Genomic DNA, 26,401 nt, shown 5'->3' on the forward strand with positions numbered 1-26,401 from the left:
ATCACCTCTAAAATTATCTTCCATCTACTCTATGTGCATCTATTTATGAATACATTGTCTCCTCTACTAGACTATGAGGGCCTTTAGGGCAAGGACTTTTTTGGATTTTGTTTGTCTGTTTGTTTGTTTTTCTTTGTATCCTGAGGTATTATTAGCACAGTACCTGGCATATATCAAGGGATTAATAAATGCTTGTTGGTTGGCTGAATTGATACAAAGGTTAAATAGCAGTCCACACAGTTGGACTTAGTTAACCCCCTTTGTTTCTAAATGGGTCTCTGTACCAGAAGCATTTTTGACTCAAGTAGACATTGGAATCATAGGAAGTGGAAGGTTCTTAGTGCCTGCTCACTCCAGTAGTTCTTCATAGGCGGAGAGTGATAAAAGCTAAACAGATACTTTTGCTGTGTACCTATTTGCTGTCACATCTTTATTCTCCACAGAACCACAGGGATCCATGAAACACTGAGAGATGCTACCATAGCCTTTTTTTTTCCTTTCAAAAAGTCATGTCATCACTTGTTAAGTAAATACAATGATAGTTTTTCACTTTATAGGTGGTCAAAGCAGATCATTTCTGGGCTTCTTATTCCTTAGGTTTTGAGTAGCTCTTTCCTTCTATTATATGGTATTAGTTCTTTGAGAGCTGCTGGGAAGTAAAAAGAGTATACAGATCACCATCTTCATTCTTGGTGGAGGAATTCTAGAACTTGTCCCATACACAAAATTCCACAAAATGTTGGTCAAGAACTTATTTGTTCTTAATCTTAAAAATACACAGTAGAATAAGATACTTTATTGCTTTCATTATGCCCTAAGGGGCACTGGCCACATTTCTTTCAGCAAGCAGCATAATATGTACTATCATCAATCCTTTACTACACAACCTTTGACATTCCCCCCCCCAGATTTCTCTCACCCCACCTTCCTCCATCCTTTGGAAATAACTATAACTACATTTTGACAGGGGAAAAAGAAAAGCCCACAAGTATACCATTGTGGCCTATAGCTGTACCACTGCAGCTCACAAAGTTAAAGTTAAAGGTCACATTAGGGGCCATTTATAGATAAGGCCAAGTAGGTTACAGAGAAATTGGGAGAAGATGGAAGAGAAAGCAGTTTTCCTGACTTTAGAATCTTGTTCAAGTTCTTAAATGTTATAAGCGAGCCAAGGAAAAGTGTTGGGACAGAGTTTGGTTAGGTGAAACAAACACATACTAACTATTAAAAAGTCATATCATGGAGTCTTTCTGGGTCTCACTGAATCTACATCTTCATCTGTAAAATCATATTTAAACTTCTATGCAGAACCAAAATTCTATGATTCCATGAATCTCTACAGATAGTTTCCTACTACTAGAAAACAGTATCTGATCGGTATTAAAAATTTCTTGAATTTAAGAAGCCAAAAAAAAAAAACCCAGCATAATTGTGGACAATCATGGTGTTCAAAAAATATGTTAGCAGTAGAGTCAAAGAAATTAATGGTTGAGCTATCATTTCATTTCCTTTTTGAAAAGTACCATATTTGCTATCTGTCTACTCTTAAACCTATAATCAATCAGGTATACAGAGTCACTTAAGAACATATTTTAAGTTTCATCCATTTTAGAAAACAATCCGCACAATTACAATTCTGTTGTCTAAGACTTTGAAGCCTAGTTTTAGCTGATAAGGCACATTCCTTGAATCTTAAACTAAAAACACAGAACATGTCAAAACTAAAGGAGTGTAGAAAGATAATGCCTGCCTAACTTTTCTAGAGTGAAATTCAACCTCCACTAAAATGCTATGACACATGTGATATGTCACACTAACTTAAAAGTGATCTTGGTTTGGAAAAAGCTGTGCTATGTTGGGAGAATGAGGAACATTACAGGAGGGGCTGGACCTTTGCATGAGGAGGAGTTAGCAATACAGATAACTGAGGGTCAGCAGAGATGCTCATTTCTCGCTTTGCTTCTTTTTCATCAGCCAGCAAAAAAATGTCCATTGTAGGGGAGATGATAGAACAAAAATGAGTTAACAGGGAGTTGACATGCAAAGTAAGTTAAGAGACTGTAAGAAAAGAGCTAGTTTCCTTTATGAAATTAAGTCACCCAGCTGAGATGAATTATATCTTCAGGTAGCGAAAATTAGCCGATATGATTGCAGAAGCCACTATCAATTATCTATCAACTGAAAGATAACGGATATTGGGAGATACACTGTAAGTTAGAAGGGTAAATGCTCCTATTTTCAAAAAAGGGAAGAGATAGAATATGTAATCTACAGTTATCCCTTCCACATCACAAGGCTTAGGGGCATGGTGCCCCCACAATCTGGAAAATCCATGTAAAAGTTTTTGGCCCTCCCTTCATACCAGAGAAAATCAATTGTGTATATTTATGCTAATAAAAGATAAACTACATTGATATTATACAATGCTATACATATATTTTATGCATTTCTGAGTTTCTAAACTTTTTCTATGTTGTCTGCTGGTTTTTGTGTGTCATCTGTGGCTTCCGCAAAACTCCCCCAAAATTCCCATTTAATTTCTTATGCTGATCTGGGATATAACAGAACTGTGATTGGACAGAACCTCAATGTGGAAAGGATATAGGCCATGGAATTTGCTTCTGATTCCTGGCAAACATCTGGTCAGTCAGTGAGTCAATAGCCATTTATTAAGTACTCACTATGTGATTTTCCTAAAGCTCAGGTCTGATCTTACTCGATAAATTCCAGTGGTTCTTGAGTAGCTCCAGATCAGGTCTAGTATCAAATATAAATTTTGGGATTCAAATCCCTTCATAAACTAGCCCTCTCCTACTTTACAGTCTTCTTACACCTTCTTCCCTGCCACATACTCTGTGATCCAGGGGCCTAATAGCTGTTTCATGAACAAAGACACCCAATCTCTTGGCTCCCGGCATTTTCTTTGGCTGTCCCTCATGCCTGATATGCTCTCCCTCCTCAACTCTGCCTACTGAATTCCCGAGCTTCCTTTAAGGCCCAATTAAAATAACACCTTTTACAGAAGTGCTTAGTCCCTCTTAATTCTATGCCTTCCTTTTGTTAATTTGTCCTATTTGTCCTGTATACAGCTTATCTATATGTATCTGTTTGCATGTTGTCTTCCTTATTAGATTCTAAGCTCCTTGAAGGCATGGATTGTCTTTTGCCTTTTTTCTGCACCTCCAGCATGTAGTGCCTGGCATATAGTAGATGCTTAATAAATGTTTATTAACTGATTGATTGATCTATGTACCAGGCACTATGCTAAAAAAAGATATAAAGAAAAGCAAAAGAGAGTCTCTACTTTCAAGAAATTCACAGTCTAATGGGGGAGACAACACACAAACAAATATTAGCAAACAAGATGTATACAAGTTTAGAAAGGGAAGCAGTATTACAAAAAAACCAGCAAGGCTTCATCAAGGACAGATCATACCATACTAATCTGATTTCCTTTTTTGGACAGAATTACTGAAGTGTTACATAAGCAAAACCCTTGGATATAGTTTACAAAGATTTTTATAAAGCATCTCATACTCTTCTCATGGAAAAGATGGAGATATATGGATTAAATTAATGCAGAAGTGGTTACATGGTCAAACTCAAAGAGTACTCATTAATGGTTCAGTGTCAGTGTGGCAGGAAGTCTCTGATACAGTGCCCCAGGGATCTATATATTACTCATCTCCTTAAAAAATAATTTGGATAAAGGCATAAAAGGCAAGCTAAATGAATTTTCTGATGAAACAAATTCTGGGATAGATAGCTATAGAGAGAAATATATAGGCATAAATACCTATCTATATCGATATCTATATATGTCTATATATATACACATACAAACATATATAAATATGACAGTGATGACAGAGTCAAGATCTAAAAAGTTCTTGAGAAGCTAGAGAATTGGGATGAATATAAGAAGATGAAAATTAATAGGTATTAATGTAAGTCTTATACTCGGGCACAAAAAAATCAACTACATAAATATATGATGGGGGCATGATTAGACAACAGCTGTTTTGAAAAAGATCTTGCAGTTCTGGTAGACTGCAAGCTCAATATGAGTCAGAAAAGCATGATGAACAAATGAAAAAAAAAGCTAATGCAATAGTGAGAGGTATACCACCTAGGAATTTGAAGGTAATAGTCCCAACATACTCAGTCATTGTCATACCTCATCTGAGATACTGTTTTCAGTTCTAGACACTACAGTTAAAGGATATTGAGAAACTTGAAAATGTCCAGAAAAGGGTAAGCAGGGAGAATCTTAAAGTCTTGAGCACATGTCATATGAGGCTGAATGACCACTTGTCATACATATAGTGAAGATTCCTTTTGTCAGTGCTTAGCGTAGTGCCTGGAACATAGTAGGTACTTTAAAAATGTTTATTGGCTGACTATAAGTTGAACTAAATGACCGTTAAGACCACTCCAACTTCTCAATACTGTGATTTTGTGATTCTGCCATGAGGGTGTAAGCTCTGTAGGTCCTACTAAGATGTACGGGTTCCTAGCAGGGGCTCAATGACAGACTATCTTCCAAAATACAGCCCAGCTAAGTTCACAGAAGCTCATAACCAAATGGATGGCTATAGGGTAGCTAGGTGGCACAGTGGATAGAGCACCAGCCCTGGATTCAGGAGGACTTGAGTTCAAATCCGCCTCAGACAATTGACACTTACTAGCTGTGTGACCCTGGGCAAGTCACATAACTCCATGCCTAGCCAAAAAAAAAAAAAAAGGATGGCTACTGGATGATGACTTTTAGAGAGTCCCAGCAACTCATGAATCCCTCTAAGACCAAAAAAATCTATGTAGGGGGCAAAGGAGGCAGGATTGTGCAGCAGTACTAGCATCCTCCCAAAAATATAATGGTTGACTGTTGACTCTAGGATTAAATATAAATTCCTTAAGCTACCATTTAATTCCTGCACAATCTGTCTCAATCTACCTGTCTAATTTTATTTCATATTACTCCTTTTTACGCATTTCTATCTTTTAAGAAAACTGGATGCCTAGCTTTTCCCAAACTCAACACAACCTTTTCTACCTCTGAACGTTTCCAAGGACTGTCTCCCATACTTGGAACGAATTCCCTTGTCATCTCTGCCTCTCAAAATTATATCCTTCCTTCAAAAGGGCTCTTTTATTTTTGTTTTCCTATCCCCACTGCCTAGCACAATACCTACAACTTAATGACTGTGGCTCTTATAAATAAAATGAAAAAAAAAACACACTTCAATATATTTTTTCATTTATCCAACAAACATTTATTAAGCACTTAACTATGTGTATAGCATTGTGCTAAGGTAACACAATCAAATACTACATTTGTCTCTTCCATACAAGTGTTCATCATCTAGTTTGTGCAATGAAACTAAAGTATAACAAAATTTAAAGAGAAGGCAGTAAATTTTAAGGTCCCATTCTGCAAATTATTTCCTTCTGTGGATCTGTCTTCTTATGGTTCTCACATTTTAAAATTCTATGTGTCAAGTGAATGGTAATGATGAGTGCTACAAGATTTTGAAGGAGGAAGAAATCATTTGGGGCCAGCAAGGTTATGGAAGGTTTAATGAAGAAATGGAATATCCCCTTGATACTACAGAGCCCAAAGAAGGTGACGACCAAGAAAGAGGGTAGCTACTCATGCCCTTTCCACACTGCCCATCCCATAATCCTCAAGGCAAAAGTTAAAACTGCTCATTCCTACAGAGACATTTACATAAACTTGTATGTAGATTTTAAATTATTTTTTAAAAATTTTGGGGACCATTTTGGAGAACAATTTGGAACTATGCCGAAAGGGCTATAAATATGTGCATACCCTTTGATCCAGCAATAGCACTTCTAGGGCTATATTCCAAAGAGATCAAACAAATGGGGAAAGGACCCACATGTACAAAAATATTCATAGCAGCTCTTTTTGTGGTGGCAAAGAATTGGAAATTGAGAGGATGCTCATCATTTGGGGAATGGCTGAGCAAGTTGGGGTGTATGAATGTAATGGAATACTATTGTGTTGTAAGAAATGATGAACAGGCTGACTTCAGAAAAACTGGAAAGACTTGTGTGGTCTGATGCTGAGTGAAGTGAGCAGAACTAAGAGAATGTTGTACACAATAACAGCCATGTTGTGTGATGACTAATATTGATAAACTTAACCCTTCTCAGAAATACAAGGATCTAAGACATCTCCAGAGGCCTCGTAATGGAAAATGCTATCCACATCCAAAGAAAGAACTATGGAAGTTGATTCACTATCTTTTTTTTTCTCTTCTGTTGAGTTTTGTTTCCTCTTTCTGATGGTTCCTCCTACTGGTTTTAATTTTTACTTACAACATCAATAATGTGAAAATATGTTTAATAGGAATGTAAATGTATAGCTTCTATCAGATTGTGTGCCATCTCAGGGAGGGTGATAGGGAGGAAGGCGGAGAAAAATTTTAAACTCAAAAGCATATGGAAGTGATTATCAATAAATCAAAATAAATTAATAAAACAAATTTTAAAAAAAGGAAAAAAATTTTGGGGGAAAAATTGTCATTTTTTTCTTTTAGGTATGTAAAATGCTAAAAGGATACTAAACAAAGGAATGAATACTTAATGTGATCAATCCTGAAAGACTGATTTGGAAGGTTGATTTGGGGAGCTACAAATTGAAGACTTACGAATGGAGAGGAAGGAGAAAGCCATGCTATACAAAAAGAACAAGAACAACACCAAAGTTTCACGACTGGACAGAACGATTGGTGCAAAGTGTGTGAAGGTAAGTCATAAGAAATTGGGTTATTGGGATGGTGGGAGGGAATCTGGAGGAGGAGGAAGAGGGTAGCATTTATACACCTCTTACCATATGCCAGGAGTTGTGCTAAGCACTTCACATGTTACCTTATTTGATCCTCACCACAACCTTGGGAGGTGGGCTGTTACTATTCCCATTTTACAGTTAAGGAAATTGAGGCAAACAGAGGTTAAGTGACTTGTCCAGAGTCACACAACTAGCAAGTGTTTGAGGCTAGATCTGAACTCAGGTAATCCTGACTTGTTAAACAATGGGAAACCACTGCAGGTTCTTTAACAGTAATCATGAAAAATATTCGGAACTGTTAACATATTGAATCAAAGCAAAAAGAGAAAGAAACAAGGAATAATAAGTTGTCTGATGCTTCCAGGGTGCTAGTATGGATATGGCCTACCTTAGAGTGGTGGATAGGGAAACAATCTAGAGGAAGAAACTAGTTTCCAACTCATAATTTTGGGTGGGTCCATGCAGAGACAATAAACATTTTTCTTCTCTGACATTTCCCCCAAATTATTATTTATTTATTTTTAGCTTTTTTTAAAAATGTTGAATTCTCTCTTTTATTAGGTGGCCCTCGTAAGCCTTAGGATCGTGGGAAATATTGGATAGTTTTGGTTTCTAGATATTACATAGGCAAATGACAGAGTTTTACAGGACAGGAATCTGTCCACAAGCAAAAACAAGAGGAAGATAAAACATAGAGCAAACTTAAGATTATGGGCACCATCTGAAGAGTCATCAAATCACCCATAAAAAAGAGCTGCTAGGCACTCTGTGCAGCTCCATCCTGGCACAAATGTAACCATAGTGTGTTAATACAGGAACGGTTCTGACACAAAGCATAAACGAAATCTTGTAATCGTGCCCTTGGGTGCCCTTACAAGCCCCATATAGTTTGTATAGCTAAACAGAAGGGAAATGCTACAGAATGATTCGAGAGATACAAAAAGAAAATGGAAAATAAAAAGAATTAGGAAACAATCTACATGCAGCTGCAGTCATTTAAGTCAGATCACTACAGAGAAAGGCTCTTAACTGCAAATCTTTCTTATTGCAGCAGTTTCTTTCAGTGGCACATGAAACAGCAATGATAACAGGCTCAGGGAAAAAAAAAACTTTGAAATAAAGTTAAAAGATACATGTAACTTAAAACTAACATCTTTTCCTACACAGAAAGGTTAAATTGTGGGGTTGACATTTGCATTTGTTACATTGTCAACGTTTCCTGCCTATCAGCCTACATACAAACAATATCTAAAGATGTCATCTACATATTTATACCAAAGGAGCTCATGAACAGGACCTGTCAGTATATTTTAACACCCTTCGGAAACGTCAGCTTTCATCAGGTGTGAACACAACATGTTTAATTTATTAGTTTGGTTTTAATATAAAAAGTTGACAATCACATGTCACTACAACTATTGATAAGGTAAATAAGGACTACAGGAAAATGTCAAAAAGTTATTGAAATATTTGCCGGCATTCTACATCAAATTGTGTTTATCGGCTCATCCCTGCCAATGAATATGTCATGTTTCCCTTTACGTGGCTATTTCTGAAAGGATGTACCCAATGGTGCATTTCAGAAATCTCATTCCTGAAGCATCTTAATTCTCAGTCTAAGAAATGTAAAAGTAGTCAAGGTAGAGTAAATACATATTTAAATGCATGCATCATTGTTTCACTAAACTAAGCTAAACAGAAATTATCTTGAACTCAAAGTACAGTTCGCAATAGATACAACTTTTCAATTAGGAAACATATTTCTCATGACCACACTGCTGACTATAACTATTCTTACCATAGTAGTGTTCTCTATAAGCAAGGCAGTATTTCAAACTTTGAACTTAATGTCTCATGATTCAAACTAATTCGGCAAACAGGTATTGAACAACTGATATATCCAGAAATTACCAGTACAATGGTGAACATAAAGATAGAAGATTCAATCTCTAACTTTGAAGAGTTTATGATATTAGAGTGTTATCAAAACATAAATACATGAAGCAACTAAAGGACCATTCTAAACATAATATATAAACAAGTGGGAAAGTGAGAAATGCAGACAGTATATAGGAAACTCAAAGAAGGAAATAATTGTAGGCTGAGGTCAGCTAGGAAAAACTTTAAGGAGGTGCAACAGGAGGGCATTCATATATTGCTTTAAGTTTTACAAAGCATTTTTGTCACAATAACCCAAGTGGGAAGGTTGTTGTTCATTCATTTTTCAAACATATCTGACTCTCTGTGACCCCACTTGGGGTTTTCTTGGCAGAGATACTGAAGTGGTTGGCCATTTCCTTCTCCAGTTCATTTTACAAATGAGGAAACTGAAGCAAACCAGGTTAAGTGACTTGCCCAGGGTCACACAGCTAGTAAGAGTCTGAGGCAGATTTAAACTCAAGAAGATGAGTCATTCTGACTCCAGGCCCATAAGCCACCTACCTGCCCCAAGTGGAACGGTAGTGGCCATTTTACAGATGTGTCCAGCATATTACCTGGGTAAGTGTTAGATATTTGAATGAAAGTCACTTGACCTCAAAGTCCTGCGTTCATTCTACATTATTACTGCTTGTCTACATTGATGATATATGTGTAGTAGATAACTACATTAATCTAAACATGAAGTTCCGACGTGTGAATGCTTTGATATAAAATAGGAACTTTTCCAAATCCCTAACTGGCAAAAATAAAGCAAAACAAAACAAAACAAAAACCTTCTACTCTTGTTTTACATACAGGTTGAAGTGGAAGTTAAGATTGATTTTACTGCATCAAGGAGTTTTCTTTCACTTAGACACATCAGATGACTCAGTGAATGACAACTCTCTGTATCCCTCTGGCTGATTTGTATGAATATCTTCTTTTAGTGGAGTAGTCATTTTAATTACAAACAGTAATTACAAAGTTAGCAAATTTCAAGAACATTCTCCAATACGTATATGTGAAAACACAAATAGGTTAGAGACCTCCAATGAGGTCTCTCAGTTTAATTTTCTCAAAGCTCTTGTTATTTACATTTATTTTAAAATACCCATCATCCTCTCTTAGGGTCTTTAATTGGATTTGCCATTCATGTCCTGATGATCGATTATCTTCAATCTTAAACAACAGTCACCATAGATCAAAATAAAAATACCTTCCATATACGACTACCTCCATCTGAATATCATAGCGCAAGTAACCTACCTAAAAGGTAAAAGGGCAGCATATTCAGCACCCCAATAACTAAAACACCTCCTGAATTAGGCAAACAAAGAAAAGATCCCTAATTCAGCAGTACTTTTTGCAGAAACATAATCATGCTCACAGGTTTTGTGATACCCATCTACCTGTCTAAATACAAATAACAGTACCCACTATAGGTGAATACATTTTTATAGGCATATGGGAAGACCTCGGTGATATTCCTTATGCAAATTCAATTTTAATGTCAGCCTCATGCTATTTTAAAAAGTATTTTCTAAGTACTATCAATACTACAAAACAACAACAATAAATACCACAAAGGACAGGAAGATACTTCCTAAAAACTACTTAGACATGTTAATGATAGGCAAACATGGCATGGTTAGTGGTTAAGCAACCCCTGCCCAACATATGCATATCTCTCTTGCCTGTCCTTGCCTGTCCTTTTTTGTCTCTCTCTTTTACTTTTGCTTTATCTCCCCTTTTATCCCTTGCCCCTCCTTTGCCCGGGCCCAGTGGGGACCTTTATGAGATAGTTTAATAGTAGCAAAGTCAGAACAGTTGATGGTTCATGATTTAAAAGCAAGTTTGCAAAATGATGGATTCTAGTAGACAAAGGAGTTCAAAACAAGTATCACAAAAATGTTGTTTGTGCTTTCCATACTTTGAAAACAGTGATTTCTAAGAGGCATCTTAAAATTGACCTAAATGTGAAAAATATGGAGCTATGTTACCGCTCTAGGAAATGTAGCCATTTATAAAGTATATTCATATAAGTAATTACAGCAGACTAAAACTTCATCTTCAGAATATAAAAAATAAACCTCTGGTATAAAAGGGTTATTCTGAAAATATATTTGGTCTTAGAATTTTCTCTCGTGTAAGTTCCAGGTTCTATAGAATTCATAACCTACCTGAAGCCTTTATAGTACTCCAGCTGCTCTTCAAAAACCCAAGGCATGATGGTGGCACAGCATGAATCTGTGGAGGAAAGCTCTATGATAAGGAACATTTTCAATGACTCTTGAGCTACATTGAAATTTGTGGTGGCTAGGTGGCACAGTACATAGAGCACTGGGCTTCCAGTCAAGAACACCTGGATTCAAATCCAAGCTCAGACTCTCATCTGCAACCTCTACATGCCTCAGTTTCTTCAACTGTAAAGTAGACATAATAACAGTATGTATTTCACAGGGTTATTGTGAGGATCAAATGACATTATATTTGTAAATTACTTGGCACGATACCTGGTACATGGTAGGTGCTAAAGAAATGCTTATTCCATCCATCCATCTGTGGCCCCTCCTCTGCCATAACAATAATTTGTCAACAGCAGTCTCTGATTAAAACACCTTCTCAGTCAGTCAGTCAGTCAATGAACACTTATTAAGTGCCTACTATGTGCCAGGAACTGTGCTAAGCACTAAAGATAAAAAGAAAGGTAAAATGACAGTCCCTGCTCCCAAGGAGCTCACAGTCTAAAGGGGGAGAAAACATGCAAACAATTATGTACAAACATGCTATAAACAGAATAAATTGGAAATAATCTATAGAGAGAAGGCTCTAGAATTAAGGGAGCTTGGGAAAAGATTCCTGTAGAAGGTGACATTTTTAGCTGGAACTTGGAAGAAGCCAGGGAGTAGAGATGAGGACGGAAAGCATTCTAGGCATGAGGGACAGCCTGTGAAGCTCAGAGTTGGGAGATGGAATTGGAGAGATGGGAGTGTTTTATTCTGGGAACAAGAAGACTAGTATCACCATATTTCAGAATATGTGTGTCTGCAGTGGTGAATGGGAAGTGGAATATAAGGTGTAAGAGGACTAAAAAGGAAAATTCAATATCCTTGTCCTTGATCAAATGAGATACTATTCATAAAGTGCTTAGCACAATGCCTGGAACATAGCAGGCCTTGATAAATGTCTGTTCCCTTCCCACCCCCACTGCTCCCTCACTGACAAAAACTTGTGTAAGTCTGTTTGCCCGTATCATGCTAGAAGAGCTTTCTATTTTCTCAGGATTTAGAGGACTTGTGATGAAAATGTTTTGAAATTAACAAAATATCTAATTCTGGAGGAAATTGGACAAAATATTAATGAATCAAAAAACTCAATGAAGTACATAAAGAAATTATAGAAAAAAGACTCAATTATCTTGCCTTGAATGTGACACAGTTTTAAAATAGTAGTGTTTGGCACATACCATAGCATTCTTCTTCCAGTGCCTTTTTGATTTCTACAGACCAATAATTCAGAAGTTACTTTATGATTTCAGATTTCTAGTATATCACCAGCAAATTGACCTAAGACTTAAGTTATATCAAGTTAGAAATTGCCCAATTTGGCCACAAAAGAAACTTCAATTGTACACCCATGCCCCCACCTTCTTGAAAAAAGAAATCCTCTAGTAATTCTACTATCAAGTTGTAAGATTTTTTCCCCATTAATGCACAGCTATCATCATTTGGAACCAAGTAGATTTTCTCTCTTTCTCTCTGCTCCAAATTCACTAGGCTTACTGACAAGAAAAAGTACCGACACAAGGGAGGCAAAGAGCAATTTCTGTGGAGATCAATGAAGATGTTGACCATAACAGAATCCTATTTATCTATCACATCCAGTGCTTTTTCCTTTCTGATTAGAGATTACTGGAGATTTCTGGACAATCTGTGTGCAAGAAAAAGCAAGAAGTTACTAACAGCTTTGTCAGAGTAGAAGGAGAAAAAAAATAAACCTCTTTGCAATTGAACACACAGACAACTTTTGTTAACTTTCATTAACAGAATTGGAGTGTCTGCTTTTAAGGCAGCCAAAAACTGCGTATCAGGGTATGGAAAATTACATGAAGAAGGTCCATTGGCACTGGTTTAAGGTAAGAGACCAAAAACATAATCTAGTTAGTTTTTGGCTAACAATAAGAAGTCAAGACTTTCTGTTTTTTTTTTTTTTTTAGATTTCTGGTTCTGATTTTGATACAACGAGCAAACCAAAAGTATCAGTAGTTCCATCTGTATAAAGAGAATTATTATATTTATCAGGAGTGTAGTTCTATTTTTAAAAAACCATCAAAGGGTATTTATCAGTAACTCAATTTTAGACCATCAGCAAATTAATGTTTAAAATATTTTGATATATGATAACAAGGATGCACATAAATGTCACATAATATACTGAATTTTGCCAGCATTTCTCACATGTTGACTTTTTTTATGGGCATGATGATTTGAAGGAAAAATTTTTTTCCAAATCATATGGAAGTCAATACTTCCACTGATTAAAAAATGTCAATTTCCAGTATCTAAACTGCACCAAGCCTCCCAAAGTAATGCTCATATCATTGAAGGAAAAAGAACCTCACCACCTGTTTCATTCTTCTTTTCTTCCAAATGTTATTCCACATCAACAGTCAAACACCCTCTTTCTTTGTTTTTGAAGTAGAAATTCATTTGAAGTAGGTAGGTATTTATTTTATCGGTAATGGTTTGACCGAAATTGTTTTAACTTTGGCCATATTAATTCCAGTTCTTTAGCATATCCTTATGTTTAGAATATATGCATGCTTTTGTTTATCAGAAATAACATTTTCAGTCTAAGACAGTATAATAAAAATTTTAATTACAGATTTGAAAAAAGTAACATAACCAATTCCTTGAGGACATTAATCATAACTTTTAGGTATTATAGTATATAGACTAACCTTCCCCAAGTTTTGGAAATGACCACTCTCTTACTAACCCAGAGGATTAATTTATTCTTAATAAGCAGAAGAGAATTCTAATTTCCTTCATTTTATTTCCAGTATCACTTCTAATGGGAGTGTTGATTGATTTAATAGATAAGCACAAATACATGTATGATTAAGACTATATCAAAGATTTATGATTACACTTTACTTATGATACTATCTTGGATTTAGGCACTAAGGCTTTTATTTACTTGGTTAATATTGGGTAATGAAAACCAATTATAATGGGAAAGCTTTAAATTATCTTTGGAGAGTGATCAATTAATCAACTTATTACATACTAACCTTAGGGAAAGATTCTATTTTCTGGAGAAATAGTTGGATTTATCAGTTGGAATAGTTTTTAATGGGAAGGTGGGGAAAACAGTAAGACTAGAAGGGTAGAGAAAAGGAAATAAGCCAGTTAATATCTTTCTGTTAAGACCAATTATTGCAAATACTAATTCCCAAAGTACTCTCTACCTTAGGATGAGGGAAACTGTGGGGTAGGGAAGGGGGAATCAGAGCAAAGATTACAAACCAGAACAGTTCCATGTATATTGGAAGATCTAGAGGAAAGACATTTTCATTCCATTTCTCCAAACCTGAGGCTGAGAAGACAGTCCCAAAAGATAAGCATTTGATAGATCTATTTAAAGTTCTAAATGACATCTCTCCAAAGATATTGCCTTTTCCTATGGGCACACCTTTCTAAACCATTCCATACCTCATTTGCTACAAAACACTAAGATGCAAGAAGCCCAAGAAGATATGTTTCTAGCTAATTTTAACTGACTACACATAACAATTCCCGGTCCTGGGAAGGGGTAAAATATCTTGTAGCCAAGACAAAGATTAGGAAAATCCACTCTGTTGTCACCTTGGAAATGAGCTGTAGAAGAGCTCTCTTACAAAACAGAGTAAGTCAATACTTCATGGATGTGGGCACCACAACCAATCGATGAATGCCTTCTCACTCTAGGCAGTTCTTGTCCTTGTTCTCCCACAGATTCCCCACAGAGGATCCGCCCAGAATCCTGAAGGTGTTTTTCTAGGTCTTTTTACATTTTCATGAGAACCAGCACAACACTCAGATTGTCCATCTCAGACTGGAAAAGAAGGTGGGCCCACGGCATGTAGAAAACAAAGGAACAAGACATAATCAAAATAAAATTCAATAGAAGATAAAATAACTAAATGGTAGGCTAGAATTGAGAATGGGATTCTCAATTCTCAATGAGACCTCAGTCTCACATTTTAGTTTCTGGATATATTGCTAGGCATTTCGATCACAAGATCCACCTTACAGACAGAAACTCCTTTGTGATTAAAATACGACCTTCCTCCCCCAACCCCCACCACATCAAGAGGTACCTCTTAACATTTCTCAAGGCATTTGTATATCTATTATCTTATTTAGGTGATGTCCCATTACAGATGTCAAAATGCAGACAGTTTAAGACATTTAGAGAAAATTACTGTTTTAAACAGTAGAAAAGTTTTAAAGAAAAGTCATTACAGTGCCATAGTTAGTCATTTCAGGACAATGCCAATGTAATGAAATATAAGTTTCTAAAAAAATTAAATTTCACAGCCCTAACTAAATTCTAAGTCAACTTCGGCCATGACAAAAGGATTAAAATATTTCCAAGTCTCTTCTGATGGACCACTTACTTCAAAAAATATTTGCTACAAGAAAATTTCACAATAATAAAATTTGGATGCCCTCTTAAATATTGCTCTAATGGGGTATGACCTATAACAGCTTCTGCCACACTGAAGCTATAAGAATTTATAAAATGAATTGGTTTTTACAGTCACTTGCCTCCTGACAATCTACATCAGAACACTTAGACATCACAGGGTCATTCTAAGCAAAGGCTTTTAAACCATGACCTGATGGACTTCTTGAAAAGAAAGCCAAAAAAGCAATTTGAGTAAAATGTTTGTTACTATGTCGTGGTTTTTTAAGAGCTGCTTTTTTTCCCATTTATGGTAGCAAAAGAATAAAAAAGTCAAACTGTGTAATGCTGAGGAATAAATGAGATTATATGTATTTACTTTCCTAGCAGGCCTACAAAAACTTGGGTCCTAGAGATCAAAAAAGTCCTTCTGACTAAAACTTTTCTGTTCCCAGTCTGACTTCCTACGTAGTCATAAGATCATCATAAATATACAACAATGCAGAAATCTTCAACTATAGTGACACAAGTTAAAAAAAACCTTCACCTTCTCTAAGTATAATTTACCCCATCTGAACCTGCTGAATCCTCCTTAAAAGTCACAAGCTACTGAATAAGTCCCTCATTTGCTTTGTTTTGTTTTGTTTTGTTTTATACTTTGTGTGGTTCCTGATCAATAACAGTGAAAAGGCATTAAAAAAAAAACAAAGCCTGAAAAAGCTCACTAAAAAGAAAGGAGAGCAATAACTCCAGGTCACTAAGGTTCATTTCCACTTCTGCTAATCACACTACTAATCATGGCTCCCCACAAAAGAGGTATGCCAGTCATTAAGATGAAACCCAAGGGATTTCAAAGAAAAGAGCTTAAAAGCATATTGTTTTGTTTCACATGATTCTTGATAGAAACACAGGATTTAGAACTGGAAGGGCCTTAGATATCATATAGTCCAATTCCCTCATTATCTATAAAGAACTGAGGCCTACAGAGGGGAAAGGACTTACCCAAGGTGATACAAATAGTGGCAAAGCCAGGGTTCAAACACAGGTCTTCTGAGGTCTACCTTTCATGTGGTAATGTGATCAGTGAAACGTAATCTCCAAGAAGTAGGGAGCACACAACATAATTATTTTGTATGCAGCCAAGTAACTTCTAGGTAGTACAAAAATGTTTGATAATATTAACATTAAAGTCCTATTCTGATTCTTCACAATGGTGTGTTAATCCTAGGACTTTGGAGATTAGGTTAAGGCACTCCAAGATCTGGAAAGTTCTACCAAGTTGAAAAAGCTTGAGTGGCAGTTGGTTGTGTGTCTACTGTCCAAAGTCTAGCCTAGGAAAATCTGGAGAAACACAACACTAGAAATCTGGTTAACAGGAGATGAACCTTTTCAACCTCAAAAACTTGAGCAGCCTTGTCTATTAGGGGGCATGTGGATTTCAATTTGCATCAGAAGGAGGAACAGAACCTACATGTGGTGAAATCCCAGATGAAATCATGGATCCATGAAGTATGTGTTACCCACACTATATGAATCAACAATTACATTTTACCTTTATAGTTCAACATTCTGTGAGCAAATCATTTACTCAGAGTAAAGGAGATATCATTTTTCAACCAATTAAATTATTTTATTCCCAATAAGTACTATTTCACACATAGGAAAAAAGCAAGGTTTGAAATGCATATGTGAATAAATTACTTTTCTTATAAATGGTATCTTCATTCAATATGGCAAGGAGTTGATGCTGGGTTCTTGAAAGAAATCAAAGAGCATAAGTTCTGACTGGTCCTACGCTAAGCAAGTAAGGTTTCTAGCACCAGTCAGGCCATAGATATTATCCTTTGAGGTCTGGCCTAGCTAAGTTCAGGGACATTCATCATTAGAAAGTTGGTCACCAAGTAAAAGATTTTTTTGGACATAACAAATGAATAGAACTGCCTACTAAAGCGTCAAAACCAGAGAGTTGAGGAATGGCAATCTGCACTGTAAAAGAAATACCCACAGTGTTGAAACATGGATCTTTTGAACTATTCAAGTACTGAAGCAAATAAGACAGAAGGAGTAGGATGGATTACTAGACAATGTGTTATTCTTAGTGTCAACAAAAATTTATTTGGGGGCTTGCTATGTGTCAGGCATTGTGCTAAGTTCTGGGGATATAAAGTAAGGTAAAAACAGACTCTTCAAAGAGATCACATTCTAATGGAGAAAGACAACAAGCAAACAACTGTGTACATACAAGACGTATATAGTTTAAATAGGAGATAATCTCAGAGGAAAACCATCAGCACTAAGGAGGACCAAGAAAGTCTTCTTCTAAATGGTGTGACTTTTGCTGAGATTTAAAAGAAGTCACAGAAACCAGGACAGGGACATGAGGAGGAGGAACATTCATGGCATGGGGAACAGCCAGTAAAAATACACAGAGTCAGGAGATGGAGTGTCTTGTGTAAGGAACAGTTAGAAGGCCTGTATTAGGAACAACTGAATTTAAATCCAGTCTCTGACACTTACTAGCTATTTGACCATGGACAAGTCACTTGGTTTATCTAAAACTCATTCTCCTCATCTATAAGATGGGAATAATAATACCCTTACCTCACAGGGTTATATAAGACTCAAATGAGATAATGTATGTCAACTGCTTCATGAATTTAACTACCATGTACTATATATGTGTATACACACACACACACACACACACACACACATTCTTATTACTACTACCACCACCACCACTCCAAACTACTACTATTAGTAAAATTAAACAAGAGTCTGACCAATCCAATGAAGGGATTCGTTTTTCCAGAATATCACACTCTATTTTCAAATAAGGGGGAGTTTATAAATAACCAGCAAAAAGTTCACCATTTGTGAGCAAACAACTTAACCTTAAAAACAGGCTATTTTTGACTATGGCAATTAGTCTCTTCATGTTCCAAACACCAAATAACATTTTCCCATTAATTTTTAAACCAATGTGGCTTTAACTTAAAATAAACTGTACATCAAAAGAATGGAAAATAAACAGCCAAGGAACACAATTTGACGAATTGGATTTATTTAGTTTATTTATCTAAACAGGGTCCATTGGATCTCTTTAATAGGCTGACAGTTGCACTGGGGCTGGTTAATAAAACATTCAACACAGTATCTTCAGCCAATATAGAAATGCAAATCCCACTAGAAATATTTTATTCATGAGGCAGTAATTTCAGTTACTACCAAAGTTAAAAAGAGAGAGAGAAAAGAAAAGAAAAAGAAGGGGGGGGGGGTGAGTTGCTATGCAAACAAACACTGCCATCTAGTGACAAACACTAGACTCAAATCTGTACCAGGCGCATAAACAGCCCCTCAAAATCTCATCTCCTCCTATCTTTGCCTTTATGCCCTCAGTTTCTTCCCAGGTAAGAACCGAGTGGCTGCAAAAAAGACAGAGAAAAAAGGCCATCAAGTTATTAAGTCATTTTTGAGAAGTTCAACAGTCAAGGTTAACCATCTTCAAGTCCAAAAATAGCGTTCTCCTTTGACACATCAGTACGATCTCTAAGTTCCTCTGCTCCTACTAACACAGCACATGGGGAGAGTGAGGAATACCACAAAATCAACCGAGCCACTAATTCCTGCTGTTTGAAAAATATTCTCAAAAAGAGAAAAAAAAGGAAAAGAAAGAAAAATATTCTCCTAACTTCTGTTTCATAAGACAAATTCTAGTGAGGACAGAAGAGGGAGCCAAAAAAAGCCGAGTGACACTGTCATTTCCCACCTGATTTTAATTATATCTAGAATTAGATACAAGGGGTTTCACAAGTCTTAGCATAGTTTTAAGACATGGAAGCATATACAGTAAGCATATAATGCTTGTTGACTACCTAAACATGTACTGTTATTATTATATCCATTTACTACACAGAGCATCCCAAAATACTTAGTGCAGTTTTAAGCTTTAGTAGATCTAGTAGCTTAAAGTTGTATTAAGATTTTTGGAATATCCTATATAGCAAATAACCATAATAACGGCATATATTTAGATAGTCAATGAAAAGGCATATATTAAACCTTTACTATATGCACTTTACTGTTATGTCACTGCATCTTCATAATAAGCCTGTGAGGCATATAGTGCAAGTAATGTTATGTCCATTTTACAAATGAAGAAACTGAGGCTGGAGTACGGAGAGATTTTGCCTGAGATCACAGTGCTCATAAAATGAGACTTAAAAATCTAGGTCTTCAGACTCCAAACTAAGGGCTCTTTCAACTAAACCCCTACTGCTTCTGATGCAAATTCAGATGTGTACATTTTTATTGATGTTAGCATACTTATATGTAGTCATTTGTATAGACATACATACGAATGTGCACACCTACATTTATTTTTGTCTGTGTATACATATATATGTATGCATACATATACACAATCTACAGCAATATCTATAAAATAACTTGTACTGCTTCAACTCCACCAACTGAATAAGGATGACATGGAAGTTATTTGAGCAGACCCCACAGTCGTGCAGAAGGTAATGCTTAGAACCCAAAGCAGCCATCATAAAAATAGTTATACTGATAAAAAAAAAAGTCACAAATCCAAAGTGAAGAAAATCTATTAAGGCCAAGCTCAAATGCAGCACATACGGCCAACAATAAAATATTTAACACAAATTCCTGTTATGTTCAAGTATACATGGGAGGGAAAAGGGTCAGGAGCACAGCACCTTTACAGAATCCTGGATCAAGAGACCAGAGTGACAGAAATAAACACAGATCAGCACCCTGAAGGCATTTACTACAGCTTGGTGGATAGATTTTCGGCTTCCTCACCACCCAGAAGATTCCTTCTGTGTATTGGCCTTTGAAGTTAATGGCAGCTCTGTTAGCAGAACCGGTATCTGAGGTGAGGCCTGGAATGAGAATCTAACCAAAGAATGCCAAATGCACACTGATTTCCTACTAATTTTAACCAGGCAAAACTTCCCCTCAAATAAAGTGCTTCAATTCAGTCTGGGAAACTAGAGGCAAATGTCAAGGTCCAGTCTACCCAAGCAAGTAAAGACGGTGACTTTCATCTGCCACTTGAGAAATGCTTATCAAGAATTTATGTGAAAGATGTTCCCAGTCTTAGACCAGCTATTAGGAGATGAGCATCAACACATCCCAATATCCTTAAGGCTTTCCAAAGGAAAACACTACAGGAAATGTTTCAAATGAGAAGTTTAAACAGCAATTATCACAGGAGTCTCTTAGTCCGGAAAATACACTTTTCAGGATCACATAGTGGATAAGAGTAAGCTGGATAAGTAAGATGAACATTACAAATGAAGTACTATACAAGATCAAGGAGAGTGTGGTATTGAACAAACTGAGGAACTGCTTTCAGGGAAAAACTCTGTCTAGTTTGGCTCTGAATTCCATTTCTAGAGTGGCTATTAGGGTAGACCCAAGGTAGGAGCACTACATTGGTAGTAAAGAGAATTTGGGGTGACAGCCTTGGGATGATAATATCAGATTTTTAACTGAGAGTATCTCTCTGCCAAGAGATCCAAATCACACTCAAATATAGGAAAAAGATGAAAAAGCATGTAAACAAATGTACCAATTCTTGTCTTTTCAATTTAACCTAAAAATCAGAGGACTCAGCTTTCATATTTGTACTTCTTTATACTCCCTCAGGCTTGTGAAAGGTACGAGAATGTCAGGCCTCGCTTCTCCTGAAGTCTGATACTTAAGTTGTCTATTCACCTATCTAAAGAGAGAGCACAGGCAGTGTCAGTGAAAGCTTCAAGCTATTCCCCAACATCCCCTGAACCCTGACCTAAGGGACCAACTCTAATAGTCTGAAGAGAGTTGGGTTTCCAGGACTACTCAGCCTCACTGCTGAGACCGTCAATAGAAGTGCCATTCTCTGATGTAGACAGCTATCCACTAGGAGCTGGTCTAACAATCAGATCACATAGACTGCTTGCTAAACAGGAAAATGATAGCATTTAGTCACCACTGACCTGGGATACAAGTGAAATATAGATTCAAGGTTAAAAAAAAAACCACACCTCTATTTCTAACATCCAGCATGATCTAATTTGCTACCTGAAACCACTGCTTTTTAAAAAAGGAATTTCTACTTTTAGCTGTTAGGGAAGAAAAAAGAAATTATGAAACTTTATTATCAGCCACAAGATGGTGCCATGGCCACAGTACTGATGACCATTTCATTCAACACAAAACTACATTCTTATCATTTTTAACCAAGGGAAGGCAGTGCCTAGTGGGGAAACCTTCTCCATCTTCCTCCTATTTACTTACTGAGGCCCTACTTGGTTAGAAGAGCCTGTAGAATCTTTAGTTGTTTGGTTTTTTTAAGAAATAGATAATAATGTTTATCTTTTGAAAAAAAATAAATCACTACAATGGAGATTCATACTACTTATTTGATTTATAAATGCTTCATATTTATTGGCTATATTTTAGTTCACCAGGTAAACAACTAGGAGGCCCAAGGCTCAGCAAGAGTGCAACACTCAACACAAGCCCTATACTAATCCCCCTCACCCAGGTTCTAGTGCCCAATTCTGGGACATAACTTTGGTTTTGCTTTGTATTTGCTTATTTGTGTTCACGCCCAACCTCATAACCCCCAAAAGAATTCAAGCTATCCAAGGACACAGACTGTTCCATTTTTGTTGTCGAATGCCTAGCACTAGGAGAGTGTCTAGAAGAGATTATATGCGTAAAGAGTGATTGTTGAATTAACTGATTATAATAACAACTTTTAAAATAATTTGTCTAAATCATACTGTTCATTCCAATGTAAGGCAGATATTTTAATTAAAATCCTCTATGCTCTGTCTATAAAGTGTTAGCTATCATAATTTTTTTTTAAGACAACATTCTCAGAGAGGGGCATTTATCTAATAAGAAATAGATGCTAAGCAGATCTGAACAGTTGAGAAAATGAAAAGCAATAACTAAAGAAACCAACCAATAACAAATATATCATTTCCAAAATTCGCCAACAGTTATACAATAGTGTATAGCTAAATAGTTCTACAATCCTACTTCTCCTTAAACCACAAAAACCTTCAATTCTGTTCTCTTAAAGAAGCACTAGCCAATGCTGAAACCTAGTGGATTAAGAAATACATTGAGAAACAAGAGACCTTTGCCAAGCCATTTAACTTTTTTCCAATCATGAAAATAAAGGAATCACTTCTGGATCTGTTTTCTTTCATGTTGATAGGGGGTTGGACTAAATGATTTTTGCAGTTCCTTCCAGGTTCTAATACTATGAAATTCTTATGTTAATTGCTTTTCCTTATACACAGCTGCTGCTGCTGCTGCTGCTGCTGCTGCTCCTACTGCTCCTACTACTACTACTACTACTACTACTACTACTACTACTACTACTACTACTACTACTACTACTACTACTACTACTACTACTACTACTACTACTACTTATTACTTACTACTACTACTACTAATACTGTCAACAGCCATCATATGGCTTAAAAGCTCCGAAGCTCAGCAGGCCCAAGTGACCAATCTGAAAATTATAGAATGGAAGTTTCAGTGGTATCTCTCTCCCTACTGATGCAAATTTAAATTAATTCAACAAAGGATATTTATAGAATGTTACTAAAGATATCCAAAGCTCCCCATACATTAAATTTTATAGAGTATTTACTTCTTTTTTTAAACTAAAGCCGTTAAAGTTGTAGGATGCTAAAGATCAGATTTTACTGAGTGTTAATTATTCATATGGCTGTGGTCAGCTAGGGAAAAGAAAGTATATCTTCCTTTGTCTCTTTATTTGGTATAAATATCAATAATTACAATAAGGCTGAGAAAATTCTCATTTTACATTTAACAGTACATTAACAGGGGGAGGGGCACTTTCTGACATTTTGTTTAGTACTCAAAATTTCTAGCAAAGCTACAGTATTCCAATACATTTCAACAATCATTTATTAAGCATCTAATACAAATAAGGCATTGTGCTAGAGGCTGAGTATATAAAGACAAAACGAAATAGTCACTGTCTCTAAGAACAAGGGGAAAATAACATGTACACAAATAAGTAAACCCTAAATACATACAAAATAAATACAAAATGAGGTGGGAGAGTATTGGCAGTAGTGGAGGGGTGGGAATTAGGAAAAGCCTTGTATAAAAAGTGGCAGTTGAGCTGAGTCTGGGAAAGAGAAATTCCAAAAGGTAGAGGTGAGAAAAGAGACAGCTCATACAAAGGCAAAGAGAGGGAAGCAAGGATACATCATTTACCAATAATAGAAATGCCTAGCACGTAATACATTCTTAACAAATGCTTGTTTGTTGACTAATTGGAAGATTGGGTGGAACACAGAGTATGCAGGGATTGGGGTTGGGAGAATATGAAATCAGTCTATGAAGATTAACTGAAAATAGATTATGAGGGCTTTAACTGCCCCCTAGAGGAGTTTTTATCTTAGCCTAGAGGTATTAGGATATGAACAGGGTAGTGACATGATCATAACTGTGATTTAGGAATATTAGTTTTTCAGCTGTATGGAGGCTGGACTGAGAAAAGGAGAGAAGAGAACCAGGGAGCCCAATTATGAGTCTATTACATTTGTGCAGGTGAGGGGTGCTGAGAGGCCTGAATTAACATGGAGACCATGGGGGTGGAAATGAGGGGATAAATGTGTGCGTGTGTGCGTGTGTGTGTGTGTGTGTGTGTGTGTGTGTGTGTGTGTGTGTGTAAAAATGGGGGGAGAGAAAGAGAGAGAGAAAGAATGAATCAAACTGATAACCTTTGGCAAAATAATTAAATACGGAGGAAGGGAGGGTGAAGAAAAGTGAAGAGGGGAAGATAACTGCTAGGGTTCAAACTCTAGTGGCTTCCTATAATTTGATTCCCAGAATCAAATACAAAATTTGTTTGGCTTTTAAAGCCCTACAGAATTTGGCTGCTTCTTACACTTTACTCTCCTCCACACGTTCCATGATATAGCAATAATGGCTCCTTTCTGTTCCTCATCCACTACAATTCACTGCCTGACTCCATACCTCATCTATAGTTATTCCCCACGCATGGAATGCTCTCCCTTTTCCCTTCTGTCTCCTGCCTTCCCTGGCTGCCTTCGAGACTCAGATCAAATTTCACCTTCTTTAAGAGGCCTTTCCCTGTCCCCTCCTTTCTCTAAACTTTGCTAGGGCATTCTCTCTGAGATTATCTCTCATTTATACTGTATATACCTTGTATGTACATAATTATATGCATGTTGTCTCCATCAGAATATGAGATCACTGAAGGAAGGGACTGTACTTTGCCTTTTTTAAAAATTTCTTAGCACTTAGCACAAAGTCTGGAACATCGTAAGTACTTAATAAAGGCTTATTGACTAAATGGACATGAAGAATGATCTGCCTATGCGTTACCTAAGAGAAAGTGTCCAGCTAGTGATGTGGAATGGGAGCTCAGGAGAGTGATATTGTTATGTGCTCAGGTTGGGACAACTCAAATGAAAACCTGTACTTTGGGTGAGAAGGAAGAGGTGGCTAGTATAGTGCTATCCCTGGAACCTCTCTGCCTTATGGCTTAAGAATTTATCCTACCTTCTTTGCAGAGGTATCCAACCCTTATTACGTTTGTTTGTATTTTAATGTATTCTGTGGCATGACACTATCAAAGGTGTTTTTTTTCCCCAATGTTTTCTCAATAGGCCATCCTCATAATATTAGCCCTTCAACAAATGTATCAAGTGTCTGAAATGGACAGAACACTGTGCTAAGGCATTAGGGTAGATATGCCTCTGACCTCAAAATGGGCAAGCTATGGATAGCTACGATACAAAATAATGCACAATAACCTTATTAGAGAGGAGCAAAACAAGATTCTCTGTGAGGTTCTGGGGGGAAAACAAATTTCAGACTGGGAAAGACTTCTTGGATAAGGTATTGAGTTGGGCTTTAAAGAATAAGCTGGAATTGAATAGGCCAAGGGGATAGAAGAGAAGTAGAAAGGTGTATTCTAGTCATAAAGGAAATAGCAAAAAAGACACACAATCAGAAAAGGATGGGGAATATATAGAGGGCAGTGAGTAATCCGATAGTATCACCTTGTTACTGTTTCTTTTTTTCTTCTTTCTGTTACAGGTATTCAGACTTCTGAATTGAAGCTGGGAGATTAGAGCTGAATACCTTCTTCTCTAGCACTGATTAGCTAAAAGGTATTAGAAGTACTAGTCCAACTCTTCTTGCCCCACTCACGAAAAAAAATTAGAGGCCTCTGTACTTACAATTAAGTTCCCCTATTTGTACAATGTGAATGATCTGGACAGTGATTTTACATCACACCCTAACTAAAAGTAATACCTGATTCTGCTCTGTGGGACAATTCTGTCCGAAGAAAGAAGTAAATATATAAATACCTATCTTCTACTTTTCACCTCCTACCTGCACCTGATAGGTTATGTTAATTCTGATGATTTTTGGTCCCTGAGTGGAGCTACCATCTGATAGAACAATTCTAAGCTACACTGCAGGCCAATGGACAATATCATAATGCCCTTGATTGTATGATCACATTCAGCCAAATAACATCACATCTAAGGAATGCTTTGAGATATTCAAAAGGAAAAGTAATTTCACCTCCCCCCCAATCACTAAGAAATACTGGTATGATCTTCAAAAGAACTTTATGAGGAAAGAAAAATTATTATCCCTATTTTTGCTGAAGAAATTGCTGGTAACTGAAATTTACGTGATTTCCCTAAAGAATGGTCGAAGTGTGGCACAGCCTTCACTGGAACCCAGTGTTTGGTTTTGTTTTAACACCTACACTGACCTAGTACTTTTGCAATTACACTGTGTTATCTCCAAGAGATTGGACAGTACCCTGGTTCCAGAAGTTAGTACCAACAGGACTCCTGAAAGTTATCACCTTCCTTTCCTTTCTCTAAAATGAGAGCAAGGTAGGCTGAGGAAAGCAAAGACGTTGCTAGGAGCATAGTCACA

The 26,401-nt window shown here is 36.6% G+C and overlaps 1 protein-coding gene across 4 annotated transcripts in view; it reads right to left on the reverse strand.

Annotated features, from left to right (window-relative positions):
* Positions 1 to 26,401, reverse strand: part of VTI1A (vesicle transport through interaction with t-SNAREs 1A) — a 401,209-nt gene that overhangs the window by 354,815 nt on the left and 19,993 nt on the right. The window lies entirely within an intron of this gene.

Source organism: Phascolarctos cinereus, unplaced genomic scaffold (assembly GCF_003287225.1).
Source record: "Phascolarctos cinereus isolate Bilbo 61053 unplaced genomic scaffold, phaCin_HiC Scaffold_3;HRSCAF=262, whole genome shotgun sequence".
NCBI lineage: Eukaryota > Metazoa > Chordata > Mammalia > Diprotodontia > Phascolarctidae > Phascolarctos > Phascolarctos cinereus.